This window comes from Schistocerca americana, chromosome 2 (assembly GCF_021461395.2).
Source record: "Schistocerca americana isolate TAMUIC-IGC-003095 chromosome 2, iqSchAmer2.1, whole genome shotgun sequence".
Classification (NCBI taxonomy): domain Eukaryota; kingdom Metazoa; phylum Arthropoda; class Insecta; order Orthoptera; family Acrididae; genus Schistocerca; species Schistocerca americana.
In genome coordinates, this window is record NC_060120.1 from 973,040,210 (window position 1) to 973,056,710 (window position 16,501).

A 16,501-nucleotide genomic window follows, 5' to 3' on the forward strand; every position below is an offset into this window, starting at 1 on the left:
CAGGATAGGAATCTGAACAGGCATCGGAATAGCAATGATCTAACAATGATGGTTACTTGCATACACAGAAAAAGCAAACTACGCTATTACAGCTTTGGTCTCTTACAACTTCATGTTCTTCGTCATTTTACTTGCTTCGGTTATAATTTTTTCTTAAATATTTCAAACAGTGATAATTAAATATTATGATGAAAGGAAGAATTACTGAAATATTTCCTAACACTGACGGAAATGCGACAGTGGTTACAATATCTGGACTGAATCAGAATAATAATACGTATTGAAATTTACGCCTGGGCAACGGCATTGCCGCAGTGGATACACTGGTTCCCGTGAGATCACCAAAGTTAAGCGCTGTTGGGCGTGGTCGGCACTTGGATGGGTGACCATCCAGGCCGCCATGTGCTGTTGCCATTTTTAGGGGTGCCTCGTGATGCCAATTGAGGAGCTACTCGACCGAATAGTAGCGGCTTTGTTCAAGAATACCATCATAACGACCGGAAGAGCGGTGTGCTGACCCACGCCCCTCAAATCCGCATCCTCCACTGAGGATGGCACGGCGCTCGGATGGTCCTGGTAGACCGCTCGTGGCCTGAAGACGGAGTGCTTTTTATTGGAGTTTATGCCATTAGACTCTGAAAAAAAGTAAATAATACGCTGTAACGCAAATTTTTACTGGAATGACTTTGACGCTAACAATACCAACGCATTTTCTAGAATATATTCTGGCCTAACGGGGAACAGAACAAAGAAAATAATAGCCACTCACAACCGCAACTTTCCTACCACACAAAGTTGTGCAGGTCACTCTTCAGGGCTTACGTTCGTCTCTGTTGCGCTGTCGCAAAAACCAAAATCAAAAATACAAGACCGATTGACGGAAGACCTGCTAAATTGGAGAATACCCGTAATTTTAAAACTAACTGCACATTACAACTTGCAAAATTTGCGTATTTTGTAATAACGAACAATAGGATTCCACTAATATCACAATACGTGTTCCACCTAGCAGACTCAGACTCTTCTGTCTCTTAAAATGTAATCATATCGGAATATATGATGACTTCTCTATTCACAACGTGTATTGAAAAGTTGGAAACTGCGTGACCGTTTCTTCCTGCGAGTTCCACGGAGCGCCTGTTCCTGCAAGTTCCGCCGTGCCTGTCTCTTAAAAAGCTATGTTACCCCATGTAAGAAAAGTGTAACATCTGATCTACAAACCAAGCTTTCATAGACTAAAACTAAACTAAACTCCGTCCGAACAGGCCTTGAAAGGCTTAACGGTACCGACCGGACGCCGTGTCATCCTCGGCACACAGGCGTCACTGTATGCGGATATGGAGAGGGGCATGTGGTCAGCACACCTATTTCCCTGCCGTATGTTAGTTTACGGGACCGGAGCCGCTACTTCTCAATCAAGTAGCTCCCCAGTTTGCCTCACAAGGGCTGAGTGCATCCCGCTTGCCAACAGCGCTCGGCAGGCCGGATGGTCACCCATCCAAGTGCTAGCCATGGTCGACAGCGCTTAATTTCGGTGATCTGACGGAAACCGGTGTTACCATTGCGGCAAGGTCGCTGGCACAGGAAATAAATACTGTGATAAAATAACGATTAATCATTTTATTTTGAATTTTGCATCCAGACCACAAAAATACAACTTATATTAATAAAAACATATGTTATCAAATATGAAGAAATTATTTTTGTATAGGAAATGTGAGAGATTCACGAAGCACGATTGTCACCCAAATCCGAAGGCTGAGGGCCGTGTTGCCTCCTACCCTGCCATGACGATATGCAAGAGAAATTTAGCTAAGTGAAACGTATTGAAATGAAATAATGCAATAAAACTAACGATTAATTAAAATTATAGAGAAACGTAATATTGTAATACAAATGAAACGTACCTTACGTCTACACTTTCTAGTGTTTATGAGAAATATGAGCCTGATGTGTCCCCGCAATTTCTTCCGCGTTTGGAGATACATTTGAAAGACAAAACTCTCATTTGCTCGAAAACACATTGAAGAGTTCCTCTCTTTTTACATTTGTTTCTGGTGAGGGCAGAAAATCCTAAATGTGAAGTCGAAAAGCCATTTTTACATATTTTTCTTCTATAGGAATCCAAAAGGCTTCAAGAGACAATTCCTTATGTTTAATCATCAGCCCACGATCAGTAATTGTAACTGCCAGTTTTCCTTCTGTTAATGTTAGCCGAAATCACCTGAAGTTTTCATGAAAGGATTTCGAATCCAGACGTACTGTTCAGTGTTGAGGGATAGAAAATATGAACTCAGTTTCTCTTCTAAACTTATTAAATGATCTACTACTGTTGTAAGTATTTCATTTGTGCACGTACTCCTTACCAACGGAAACATTTCCAAGTTACCTTGAACAGCTATTCTTTTCCATATTTGTAGTTTTCTGTGAAACGCTTTAATTTTGTCGGTGGATATGAGGATATTTTCCTCTTATTCTTGCACGCTAGTGTTCAAAATATTGAAGCGCTGAAATATATCGGGCAAATACTGCGATCTGGCCATCAAAAATTCACTCCAAAGGAGCGTTCTTGACGTAGATCAACCTGACATCTGTGTGTCAAAGGAACCGTTTGTGTTCTGACTCCATATCGAAAAAAAATTTTTCGAATAAACGGCTTTTAACAGGCATTGTTTTATAAAATTTACCATCTTAACAACTTGCTCTAAGACTTCTCTCAGTTTTTCTCCCTATGTTTTTGCTATTAAGACTTCCCTATGAAGAAAGCAGTGAGCTACGATAACAACTTCATTTTGTCTTTTTACAAAAGAAGCAAGACCCCTACACAGTCTATAATTGAAGGGGCGCCATCTGTACAAATGCCTATACACGACTTCCAAGTTAACTGCCACTTGTTCAGATAATCGCTTAAAACGTTGTAAACGCCCTCACCTTTAGTAGACACACATAATTCTTTGCAAAAAAAGAAACTGATTTACTATTTGTTCTTTATTAATGAAATGGACAAATGCTAGGAGTTGCTCTTGGTTGGTAATGTCTGTTGATTCATCAGCTCGCAATGCGAAGTATGAGTGCCTGCATTTATTACTGCAGACTTTTTCTCAGTCTCTTGATTTCTATCTCACCATCTATGGCCGTCCTATCGCCCTCACTCCCACCCTTACGTACCTTGGCGTCACCCTCGACTGTCGCCTCTCCTGGACTCCCCACCTCCGGACAATTCAAGCCAAGGTACGCACCCGACTCGGTCTCCTCAAGCTCCTCTCTGGCCGTACGTGGGGTCTGGACCACTCCATCATCCTCCACACCTATAAGTTCCTCATCCGCCCTATCCTTTGTTATGCCCATCCGGTTTGGATCTCGGCCCCCCCAAACTTTTATAAGTCCCTCCAAATCCTTGAACGTCATGCTCTCCGCCTCACCTATCGCATCCGTCTCCCCTCCTCCACGCGGCTCCTGTACGATCTCATTCCCTTCCCCCACCTCCTCCTTTTCCTTGAAAGGATACGGCTCCTGTACACCTCCCGCAAACTCGATCCTCCTCACCCGCTCGTCTCCCCAATCCTCCCCCACCCCCGCCCGCTGCCGTGCCTGTATTTGCACATCCCACCCGGTCTCCATCTCTCCATCCTCCTTACCCTCTCCCAAGGTGGCTTCCGCCAGCTCCTCCTCCCTGATGATGCCCTCCTCTCCTCCATCTACCCCTCCTACCAACTTTGATCCTCCCGCCCTCCTCCTGTGCTTGCTCCTCTGCGCACCCTCCCTCCCTTCTCTCCCTTTTCCCTCCCTCCTCCTTTTCTCCCCCCTCCTCCCCTGGGCCTCCCCTCCCTGTCCCTCTCCTCCTGCCCCCGTCTCCTCAGCCATTGGCGTCCTTTTTCTCCCCTCTCCCCCACCTCACCCCTGTGCCCCTCTTGGCAGGTCCCCGGACTCGCACATGCTAAGTGGACATTCGCGCGCCGAAGATCACCGCCATCAGTGTTTCGTGTGTGCCGTCGTATTTAGTGTTCAGTGTTCACCGTCACACACCATCATTCACCACGGCCATCGTCATCTTCAGTGTTTGTGCGTCGTCTCATCAGTTAGCAGTGTGGATTATCGACAAGTGTGAATGGCTCCGTGTTTGTCTCTATGTGTCTCCTGTTTTATTGCCCACCGTTTCTGTAGCTTATGTGTCTTCTCACTGTTTTTGCTCCTTGTATATTCTATGGCTGAAGAGCAGCGTAGTGTGCTGCTGACAGCCTGCCTGTTGTACAGGTTTTCAAATAACAATAAAGTAAAAAAAAAAAATCTCAGTCTCACTAAACATTTCTATAATACGCCTGCGATCAGAATCATTCAACAAAAGGATATTGCTTATTGTCATAGCTGCTTCATATCCTAGCATCGCCATAACCACTTTTTTCACCTTTTTTTTCCAGCAGGCAGAATAAGTGACTCACATATAGTATGAGCTTTCATAATCTTTGCTGTTAGTTCAGATTTGGTAGAAAGCGATCAGAGCTTTCTCAGAAACATACATTACACTTTTAGAAGAATTTTTCGCCCTTGTTGGCTGTCAGACAATCTCTTGAAATGGCTTCTGGGTTTATCTTGAAAATGTGCATTGATTTAAAATTTTTCCTGATTTACCATTTTATACCGACATACTAAGCATAGTGGGAAAGGATAATCCTCACTCCCAGTCCAAATGAAACCACAGCTTAAGTAGCTTAGGAGTAGACCCTATCTTGTTTTTTTACTTGCAGTTAGCGTTTGTTCATTCCGCAATCGAAATCTTCGAGGGCATGCTGATTTATCATAAATCTGTCCATTTTATTCGATTGTATTTTGCATATAAGATTCACTTCAAGAGCTTTGAAAATAATCAGAACACTGTACACTAAACACGATCCCCACTTACTCTAACAACACCTCACTGGCATATCACCTGAAAGCTCTGCGAAAACTTCAAGCGCACAACAATGGAAACGCGTTTTCCTTCTGGGCCTGGATTCTTGTGCCTCCATGACTTACTAGTGCTGCCAACGATAATTTTCGGGTTCTGTTAATCTTTCTGGAAGCTTCTGTCAAGAATCCGATAAATCATTAAGCTGCAGTGGAAATGACGTTCAGTAGTAGCAACTCCTCATGAACAATGACGATCATGTTCACATGCGCTACTGATCTGTGGCAAAAAATATGAAATGAAATTCCTTTAGTCACGGTCAGCTCGAGGTCAAACAATAAGCAGCTGTCACAGATAATTTCTTCTCTCAGTTTCTCTTTTGAATAATATTTAATCGACAACAGAAAGATATTCATTTTCAATAAAATATTATTAAAAAGTGAATGCTTGCGGATGTTATTTATAATTTTTTGATACACTGTCGTGGGACCTAAATAGGTCATGATGACGAATAATAATAATATGCCACATTCACTTCCTACGTGCTGTTGGAGCGTCACTAGGAGTTAGGTGGAATAGGTTCGCGATCACAACGACACGAAACCTTCCGAATTCTATGGACAAGTTGTGATCACATGCACAGCGCACAAGACTCAATTTTAGCATTATTATCACCATAAAAGAATGACGTCTATAGGCAAAGGCAAATCAACTGCGAAACAAAAGCACGAGACGATAAGATAATATCCGTAAGAGTTTCCGCCGGAAAAATCGGTTTTCTCCTGACTCTGAACGTGTGGATATCACCAGATACCCATTAACGCTTGACAACACTGTGGATTAACTCAATTTTTATTTACAAACTTTAACAGCGACAGAAGTGTCGTACCGTTTGGTTACAGAAAGAAGGCTGGGAACGAGGGGCGCGAAAATAATTTAGACGGTGCCTACAGGGCGAAGGATGATGAGAGGGGGGACGTTTAAAAATGGTTCAAATGGCTCTGAGCACTATGGGACTTAACATCCACGGTCATCAGTCCCCTAGAACTTAGAACTACTTAAACCTAACTAACCTAAGGACAGCACACAACACCCAGCCATCACGAGGCAGAGAAAATCCCTGACCCCGCCGGGAATCGAACCCGGGCGTGGGAAGCGAGAACGCTACCGCACGACCACGAGATGCGGGCGGGGACGTTTAGGAAAACTTCACGACCAGTGCTGGTCATCCACGGATGCCTGTGCGTCTGGTACCGACCAGCGACTAATATAGCTATACTTCAGACATAAAAGTTAAAAGGGATCGCTAAAAGCGAATTATATCTATCAAAAATTGTGAAATTAAGGTAAGGCTGTTATGATGCAGTTCTAGTGCAAGGAGTTGAAGAAAATAGCATTTGAGGCATTTATTAATTACGAATGACCGTGAAGCATTATACTGTAAGAAACCTGCAGTCCATGATTACAGTCTAGGACTGCAAGTTTTTTTACAACATACCAAATAAGTTACTGTGCTGTCCTCACCAAACTTTACCATGGACAAAATGTGACATTTATAAATACAGTTACATTCATTATTAAATGACTTGATCACTCCCATCATTACATATTGTTATGATTGTAGCAATGTGACAATTATCTGGCTATCCTGTTTCTCCAGGCCGCAGCATTCTGCTATCCGAACAATTATTTTTCTCGCGCAACTGCTAATCACACTTTCTCTAGAATTCCTTTCACTTCTCGATGGTGTAAGGAATGATCTCGATGGACCAGCAATGGTTATCATCACTCATCATTTTGAAATCCTCTGCCAAGTTCCCAAACACCCGCTACTGTTAGATTTCTACGATTAGGAGCAATGGAAGAGAGAAGACAGTAGGTATGAAACGTTCCGAATACTGTCGACACTACAAGGAGAATAAACCATCTTATTTCTTTAACCTAACTGAACTATTCGACAAAACTTAAGGATTCATTCCGTATTATACCTATCGTGAAATGGATAAAATTAAGTAGCTATATGTTGTTTTATATTTGGCCTTGTGTTTTCCTAAAATATTACAGGGCGCACCCGTAAATGTTCTAGGTCGCACCAGTGAGCCCTGGCGCTTACTTTGAGAACCGCTGCCTTAAATCGCATAAATCCATTTAGATATTTCTCTTACTGTTAAAATTTTAGAATAGAATATGAAAAATATATGTGTCAGTATTTCAGTAAAAGTATAAAATTCAACACACCGTATTTAAAAAAAATCTAAATCCATTCTAGAAAAATGGACTCCACATTTGTGATCAATGCACCGAATCAGCTTCAAAACCACGGTCAGGTGTTCGGTAAACAAATGTTTGTTGGGGAGTATTGAGGGTGTTAGACAATGGTCCATTATAATATGTGAAGAACATAAAAGTTTCAAAAACTTCCAAACCTGAGCTAACTAAGATTTTTAATCGTCTTTTTCACCTTCAGCACACTCAAATCCATATAGATTAACTACTTTCTTCTTCATAAAACACTTAAAGTTAAAATTTGTTGTCTTATTATAATCGGTAATGATTTACCCTCGTACAAAGCCGTGGTCATTGAGTGGACCATGAAAACTGTAGTAATTTGTTTAAGGATCCACAGAGTGCAAAGAGCACTCGGTATCCTGGACGACATGATCCAAGTGTTAGGACCGTTCGCAGGATAGTTACGTTATTTACGGAAACAGGAAGTGTTCACCCACGTCTGAAACGTCAACCACGACCTGCAGCAAATGATGATGCCCAAGTAGGTGTTTTAGCTGCTGCTGCGGCTAATCCGCACATCATTAGCAGACAAACTGCTCGAGAATCAGGAATCTCAAAAACGTTTGTTGTTGTAAATGCTACATCAACATCTATTGCACCCGTACCATATTTCTATGAACCAAAAATTGCATGGCGACGACTTTGAACGTCGTGTACAGTTCTGCCACTGGTCACAAGAGAAATTACGAGACGATGACAGATTTTTTGCACGCGTTCTATTTAGCGACGAAGCTTCATTCACCAACAGCGGTAATAATATGCACTGTCCGGCAACGGAAAATCCACGATGGCTGCGACAAGTGCAACATCAGCGACCTTGGCGGGCTAATGTTTGGTGCGGCATTATAGGAGGAAGAATAATTGGCCCCCATATTATCGATGGCAATCCAAATGGTGCAATGTATGGTGATATCCTACGTAATGTTCAACCGATGTTACTACAAGATGTTTCACTGCATGACAGTATGGATGTCCGGCACATAGCTCGCGTGCGGTTGAAGCGGTATTGAATAGAATATTTCACGACGGGTGGATTGGTCGTTGAAGCTCCATACCATGGCCCGCTCGTTCACCGGATCTGACGTCCCCTGATTTCTTCCTGTGGGGAAAGTTGAAGGATAATTGCTATCGTGATCCACCGACAACGCCTGACAACATGCGTCAGCGCATTGTCAATGCATGTGCGGACATTACGGAAGGCGAACTACTCGCTGTTGAGTGGAATGTCGTTAAACGTATTGCCAAATGCATTCAGGTTGAAGGATATCATTTTGAGCATTTATTGCATTAATATGGTATTTACAGGTAATCACGCTGCAACAGCATGCGTTCTCAGAAATGATAATTTCACTAAGGTACACGAATCACATTGGAACAACCGAAATGAAATGTTCAAACGTACCTACGTTCTGTATTTTAATTTAAAAAACCTACCTGTGACTAACTGTTCGACTAAAATTGTGAACCATATGTTTGTGACTATTACAGCGCCATCTGTCACAAAGAGAGAAAAGTTGTCCAACTAAAACAGTCATATTTCTTTACGTACTTCACGAATATGTAATAAAAATGGGGGTTCCTATTTTAAAAAAAGCAGTTGATATCCTTTTGACCTATGGCAGCTCCATCTAGCGGGCCAAGCATAGCGCCATCTGGTTTCCCCCTTCAAGCTAGACAAGTTTCGTTCTTTGTACTTTTTTCGTTTGACGCTTGTTTCGTTAGATATTTGGCCCGGGCACGATCAATGGACCACCCTATATATTTTGTCTGAAGTCAACAACCCTTCTTCTAAACACATGAGAATCGTACAGGGATGAATGAGGTATGTTAGAAAGATTTTTCAACCGACATCTAACAACGCATGTGGAGTTTGCGCCGAAACTTTCTAACTATGTTGCGAGTAAATTTTGACGTAAAAGAGACTTTCAGCTATCATAGTGTAGGGAAGCAGCCTACTCACGCTGTAGTAAATTCACATCAGTTTCCATTGTGTGCCAGCCAGTCTGCTGTAACTAGCTCTGATGTCATAAATGTTGCGCAATACCTTAAAAATCAAGCAAATGAACTAAAACTTTTCTAGCATGTCAGGAATAATACTAAATTAATGTGTGTTAAATATCAGTTCGATAACTTCAGCCATTTCCGAAATTTGGACGTTTTTCTGAAAAAATCATTGGCTCAACAGAAAAGAGCTAGAGACTTCAAAATTTATATTTAGATTCATCTTTCATAATGATTTAATAAAAACAGTACTTTGGATTTCACAAATTAAGATTTTAGTGGAAATTCATGATTTTCTGGTTTTCATCTCAAAACTGAAGGAAGCAAGATAGATTAAGTAGGCTAATAAATAAGGCTAGGATGTTTAGATTTAAATAGGTTGGAGGTCCGCTATGACTATGAAGATGTGAAAAGTTTCTTTTAAATACCTATAAAATTATAGCGATAGCGGATCTCAAAAGGGCCAGTTCAGAGCTCATCTACTGCGTGCAGTGTAATTAAATTAATTCTCTCGCCCAAAATATTTAACTTAGCCACGTCAAAATTTTATTATCAATACTTACCTGCGTGCTGAATGCACGTTTAAATTAAGAGCTTCAACGGCCATCAGCAAAAGAAGCTATAAATTATTATGTATCTTGAAGTGGTGCGTTACTAGCCCAGCGGCTAGTCGGGAGAGCCGATTTGATCAGGCGTTCCCTTAGTCGTCCGCACCGCGGCTATATATATAAGAACGCTGCGCGAGGAAGCAAGGCCCCAGTTCTCTCCAGACGCTGAATGACACGCCATCTGTGTCGGGAGTCGCGTCGCATCGGTATCACTGCTACAAACAGCCTCGGGTGCCGTATTAAGTTACTTGAGATATGCGGAACCATGAAAACATTTCAAGTGAAGTGTTAATTCTGGGATGATTTTCATTATCTAGCTTCAGTTTGCGTATTGTCGTATTTTCACGTGCCGTCGCGGGACAGACATTCTACCAAATATTTAGCGTGGCGTTTGATGAAATATTTTCATCAAATAATGGCGAGCATTCTTTTTAACATTTAATTCGGACATTTATAGTTGCATCAGCGCATTAGACTCTGAACTGCTCTGTTAGTTAGGTTTTAGGGATACTTGTGTTTTTTATCAGTGAATTTCAGAATATACTCAACTATTTTGGAAAATTGTTTTTGATTAGAAATCCCGGACAATCTCCTAATTCCTCAGAGCTATAAGCTGCAGCTATAATGGTATTCTCAGATGAAGTGGGCACTAGGATCTCTAAGTACTGGCTTCACGTTTTGTTGAATCACTTTCTGGGTGCTAAAAAGTAAATAGAGAGCCAGTGTTGAGAACGGCGAAAGACAGCATTAATAACATTCTAAAAGCCTGAAACTGATTCAACATGCAAGCATTTATACAGCAATTAGATTTTTTTTACAAATTAACCGCCGCCCCACAATAGGCAAAAGTTCAACGTGGGAACTAACTTATTAATCACGAATAAGAGATTTCTTTTTCATATTATCTTATTAGAAACACCATTTTGTTGTTTTAAAGTACTTATTAACTGGATAATTTGTGCACGGTATTGTACCGATAATAAGCGTGACCACTGCCGTAGTCCATTATCTCTGCCAGAAGTGCAGGATGAATTTTCTAAACGAATGTATGGTACTTTCAGAAACGATGAAAATGTTTGCCGTTGTCGTCCTAAATTATGATTTACCTATTGGTCCGGCGGCATAACATGCTTACATAAAGTACGAAATAGAATTAAAATCTTCTCAAAATACAGTTACAGGCTACAACCAGGTAGGAAGCGAACGCTACATTCTAACCTGTACATATCACATTTACTACAGTTGTCACTCCGTGTAGGGGGTGTCAATAGAGCATTCATTTTGTAGCAATATTCTGACACCATCTGATCCAAACATGCCTTTTCAACTGTCAACATTCACCTATTAAAATTACATTTGCGGTCACTAAAAATCAATCGCAGGGACAAGCGCTTCAAAGAACACGATTATATAAACCAAATCCCGTCTTTACTCATGGACAATTCTATGTAGCATTTTAAAGTGTATCTGTATCAACAGATAATTTTTTATCTCTTAAAAAAAATTGAAACACGAAATGTACATGAGTACTACATTCTTATGTCAATTATCATATATACCGAGACATCGTAATACTGTATCAATAATTTTGTTGAAAATTATGAATACGTAAATGTATGTATAAGGGTACACATTAAATTCGTGATTATTATTTGAGGTCGTTTTGTTCATTTTGAAATATGTTTTCTCTTCATTCCCACATCTATCCTTATCCCAGCGATTACACTTATTCCAAATATTGAGAATATTTACAACAATAAAAGGTACGGATGTCTAGCACGTGTCCCCTAGGACCCAGTGTTTGTGACGAACGTCGCAGTAATTAGTATGTTCCTACTTTGTTGAGATAGTTAATTGTGAGTGTGAGAACTGTAGGATAATTGATATAGACGTGGAGAGGTCAAATTTTGAGCCTTATATATGAGCATGAGGCACGTGCGCTCATTCTCCAGACAGCACGATACTTACCGGTGCGTAACGCATCTCACGTTAGTGTGTTGCCATTTGTGCCGTGTGATTTTTACTTCTTATGGTACCATTGCGTGCCCACGTTACATTGTATCATCAAATGATGTGTATATCTGGACGACGCTAGCGTGGATTGTGAGAGCCTCTCACGACACATGATTTATCAAGTCATTGTTCAGTGTGCAGAGACGCGCAAGGAGCATCATGCTGTCAACAAGGAATTAATTTTATTTCATAATAGTTCATGGGAAGCAGATGTACATATTTTGTAAGGAACTTACACTCCCCGGTAATGACAAGCGTACCTAACGTCCTTAATTTCCAGAAAAGGCTTCCGTTCCGGAGAGTTTATGTCACAAGAATGCAACTAAGTGTACAAATGAAAGCTGTTACGCCAACGAACAACGAAACACGTTGTGCTAATAATAATCTAAACTGTAGACTGTGTAATTCTATTAACTGGTTTTGAGTAGTTAACGATAATGTTATTAATTTAGAGCTGAAATTTATGTAAACCGGCCTAGTTTTATATACTTATATGGTCGCCAGCTCGTGTTTGGGCAAAAGTTATGAAACTGATTATGTTTAGTGAATAATGAATGATAGAAAAACATTTCTTCATTGTTAAGCTTGCTGTATTCAAGTTTCACTAATCATTTGTTGTCAATAAATGAAACTCAGTACTAGTATCACGAAAAATTGGCACTGGATGCGATACAATCAGTAGTAATGGAAATAAGCAACGCCGAATGTAAGAAAGCCAAGAATCACGCAACCTGAAGATATATGGGTGAAGTCACTGTTGTAATAAGTTATATACTGTACTCTTGCCACACAAACTAATTTAAATGATTAATTCCTTTTTTTAAATAGGCCACTGGGGTAGTTAAACTTGCAACAATCCGTCAACACTGTCAGTTAAATTGTAGAACTTCACTTTTCATCAATTTAAGAAAATTAAGATTTATGTTTCGCTCTTTCAAAAATTCCTAAAATAGCACGGTATCAAATTGGTGTAGAGTTGCTTTAGGTGCAGCGTTATGATCTGATGATTGCAATTACTCTTAAGCAACACGCTCATCCTTCCAGTGACGAGCAGAATTAAATACATCAGGTCACAAAGTACTCTTCTTCCTGTAATATTCCTTGATCTCTTCATAAATACTAATTGTACGGTGGCTCGTACTATCGCTCGTTATTTTGGCAGTGCTTTGCCCAACATTCTATGACAGCAAAGTTCACACAGTAAGTTTTTCTTGAGCTTTCTCCATTAGTCACGTCCGGTCTCTCTCACTGTCAAATAGGAACCCTGTGCGTTAATGATCCGCTGTCAGAGAACAGCTTAATTGGTTTTACAATATTCTTGCAGAAATCCTACTCCAGTTTGGTGATCAGAGTTTTAGTATTCGCTTTCCGTATCGGATACAATTTAATGAACTTATAGAACACGTCCACCACAACAAAGATGGACTCCATGCCGCCGCGTCCTGTGGGTAGTGGGCCAAAATTGTCCACAGCCAGTAACTCGCCCACTCTGGTAGGTATAATGCTTTGCATTTCCCCCTGTTGCGCGGTCGTGCAGTATTTATTTGACCCGTTGGCAACGCTATCACGCCACTAGCTGCGCGCGGACCTGTCTGGCCAGGTTATTTACGTGGGCTTATTTCTCGATGATTTCACTGCACTTTTCGGCCCCGTAATGTCCGTGACTTAAATGGACGTAGTCTATTAACTGTTCCACAAACCTATTGGGAAAAGACGGTCACCATTTGTCCGTCTCTTCATCTTTCCCCTGGAATAATACTCCTTTGCGTATCTTAAAATAATTTGGTACTTTCCCGTATCCCTTGCTGTCGACAGTCACCTTAATGAGTTTCAGCTCAAGATCGTCGTTTTGTGCTCGCCGCATATCTTTGCACACCGCACGAATTTCTTTCTCCCCCACTACCACATTCATATACAGTAGCTTAATTTCGTTCGGCTCCTCCTTCCATCGTCTTCCGCCTCCCCTGTTAATCTGGACAGAGCATCATCAACACAATTTTCTGTGGACTTGATATAGCAGATATCGTATTCGAATTGCTGCATGAACATTGCCCAACGCATTAAGCAGTCGTTCAACATCCTACAGTCCTGTAGATAACTCAGATCCTTGTGGTCCGACAACACGGTCACTTAGGCCCTCTAAATACATGCGGAGTTTGTTAAATCCGTGCACTATCGCGAACATCTCCTTCTCCTATATTCTGTATCCCTGTACGTGCTTTTTTAGCATGCGGCTGGAGTATGCCACACTACGGTAGGAGATTCATATCTGGGTAGTACATCATCTTACTATTGCACAATTTATCCTTTATACACTGGAATTCCGTTTCACATTCCTAGGTCCACCTCCAAGCTGCATTTTTCTTCAACAATTTCCCTAAATTCCGAATGCTCATTCCTCCCTACACCAAGAATTTTCGTCCGCAGCTCGTCGTCGTGTGGTAGCGTTCTCGCTTCCCGCGCACGGGTTCCCGGGTTCGAGTCCCAGCGGGGTCAGGGATTTTCTCTGCCTCGTGATGACTGGGTGTTGTGTGATGTCCTTAGGTTAGTTAGGTTTAAGTAGTTCTAAGTTCTAGGGGACTGATGACCATAGATATTAAGTCCCATAGTGCTCAGAGCCATTCTTTAACCAAGAATTTTCTGTAGAAACCGCACAAGCCCAAGTATAATTTCTGCAGTTTCCTACTTTTGGGCCTATTACATTCGGCAATAGACTTTAATTTTTCGGAACTAGGCAAAATTGTTTTCGAAGTAAGGATTTTGGTTCAAAAAATGGCTCTGAGCACTATGGTACTTAACTTCTGAGGTCATGAGTACCCCACAACTTAGAACTACTTAAACCTAACTAACCTAAGGACACAACACACATCCGTGCCAGAGGCAGGATTCGAACCTGCGACCGCAGCGGTCTCGTGGTTCCAGAATGTAGCGCGTAGAACCGCTCGACCACTCCGGCCGCCAAGGAGTTTGGGTCTATTACATTCGGCAATAGACTTAAATTTTTCTGAACTAGGCAAAATTCTTTTCGAAGTAAGGATATGCCCCAGGAATTGAATTTCTGCTCGAACAAACTCACATTTTGCGAGCTTTAAAGTCATTCCACCTCGTCTCAGAGCCATGAGTACCTCCTCCAAACCTCTACAATGATCAATCCACATTTCTGTAGCGATCAATATGTCATCTACGTATATCACAAATTTGATCATTAGACTCTCCCCCAGGACATGACTCAACGCTCTTACAAAAACTGCCACAGAACTTGTAAGTCCGAGTGGTACTACCCTAAACCGGTAGCTTCGCCCATCACAGAGGAAGACTGCACTGTAGTTCCTTCTCTAAAATGTCGCACAGAAGACAAATTGGTAGATATCGAAATAGATGACAGAAGGATTAGAAAAACAATTAAAATGGCTCAAAAGACGGAAGGTCGTTGGACCCGATGGGATACCGGTTCGATTTGACACAGAGTACGCGAAGGAACTTGACCCCTTCTTGCAGCGGTGTACCGTAGGTCTATAAAAGAGCGTAGCGTTCCAAAGGATTGGAAAAGGGCACAGGTCACCCACGTTTTCAAGAAGGGACGTCCAACAGATGTGCTGAACTATGGGCCTATATCTCTAACGTCAATCAGTTGAAGAATTGTGGAACACGTATTATGTTCGAGTATAATAACTTTTCTGGAGACTAGAAATCTGCTCTGTAGGAATCAGCATGGGTTTCGAAAAAGACGATCGTGTGAAACCCAGCTCGCGCTATTCGTTCACGAGACTCAGAGGGCCATAGACACGGGTTCCCAGGCAGATGCCGTGTTTCTTGACTTCCACAAGGCATTAGATACAGTTCCCCATAGTCGTTAAATGAACAAAGTAAGAGCCTATGGACTATCAAACCAATTGCGTGATTGGATTGAAGAGTTCCTAGATAACAGAACGCAGCATGTCGTTCTCAATGGAGAGAGGTCTTCCGAAGTGAGAGTGATTTCAGGTGTGCCGCAGGGGAGTGTCGTAGGACCGTTGCTATTCACGATATATGTAAATGACCTTGTGGATAACATCGGAAGTTCACTGAGGCTTTTTGCGGATGATGCTGTAGTATATCGAGAGGTTGTAACAAAGGAAAATTGTACTGAAATGCAGGAGGATCTGCAACGAATTGACGCATACATCAGAGAATGGCAAGTGAATCTCAATGTAGACAAGCGTAATGTGCTGCGAATACATTGAAAGAATGATCGTTTATCATTTAGCTACAATATAGCAGGTCAGTAACTGGAAGCAGCTAATTCCATAAGTTATCTGGGAGTAGGCATTAGGGGTGATTTAAAATGGAATGATCACGTAAAGTTGATCGTCGGTAAAGCAGATGCCAGACTGAGATTCATTAAAAGAATCCTACGGAAATGCAATCCGAAAACTAAGGAAGTACGTTACATTACACTTGTTCACCCACTGCTTCAATATTACTCACCAGTGTGGGATCCGTACCAGATGGGGTTGATAGGAGAGATAGAGAAGATCCAACGGAGAGCAGCGTGCTTCGTTACAGGATCATTTAGTAATCGCGAAAGCGTTACGGAAATGATAGATAAACTCCAGTGGAAGACTCTGCAGGAGAGACGCTCAGTAGCTCGGTACGGGCTTTTGCTGAAGTTTCGAGAACATACCTTCACCGAGGAGTCAAGCAGTATATTGCTCCCTCCTACGTA

General features: G+C 41.5%; 1 pseudogene; it reads left to right on the forward strand.

Annotated features, from left to right (window-relative positions):
• Positions 1-296: 296 nt before the first annotated feature.
• LOC124597553 lies at positions 297-414 on the forward strand (annotated as a pseudogene).
• The last annotated feature ends 16,087 nt before the right edge of the window (positions 415-16,501 follow it).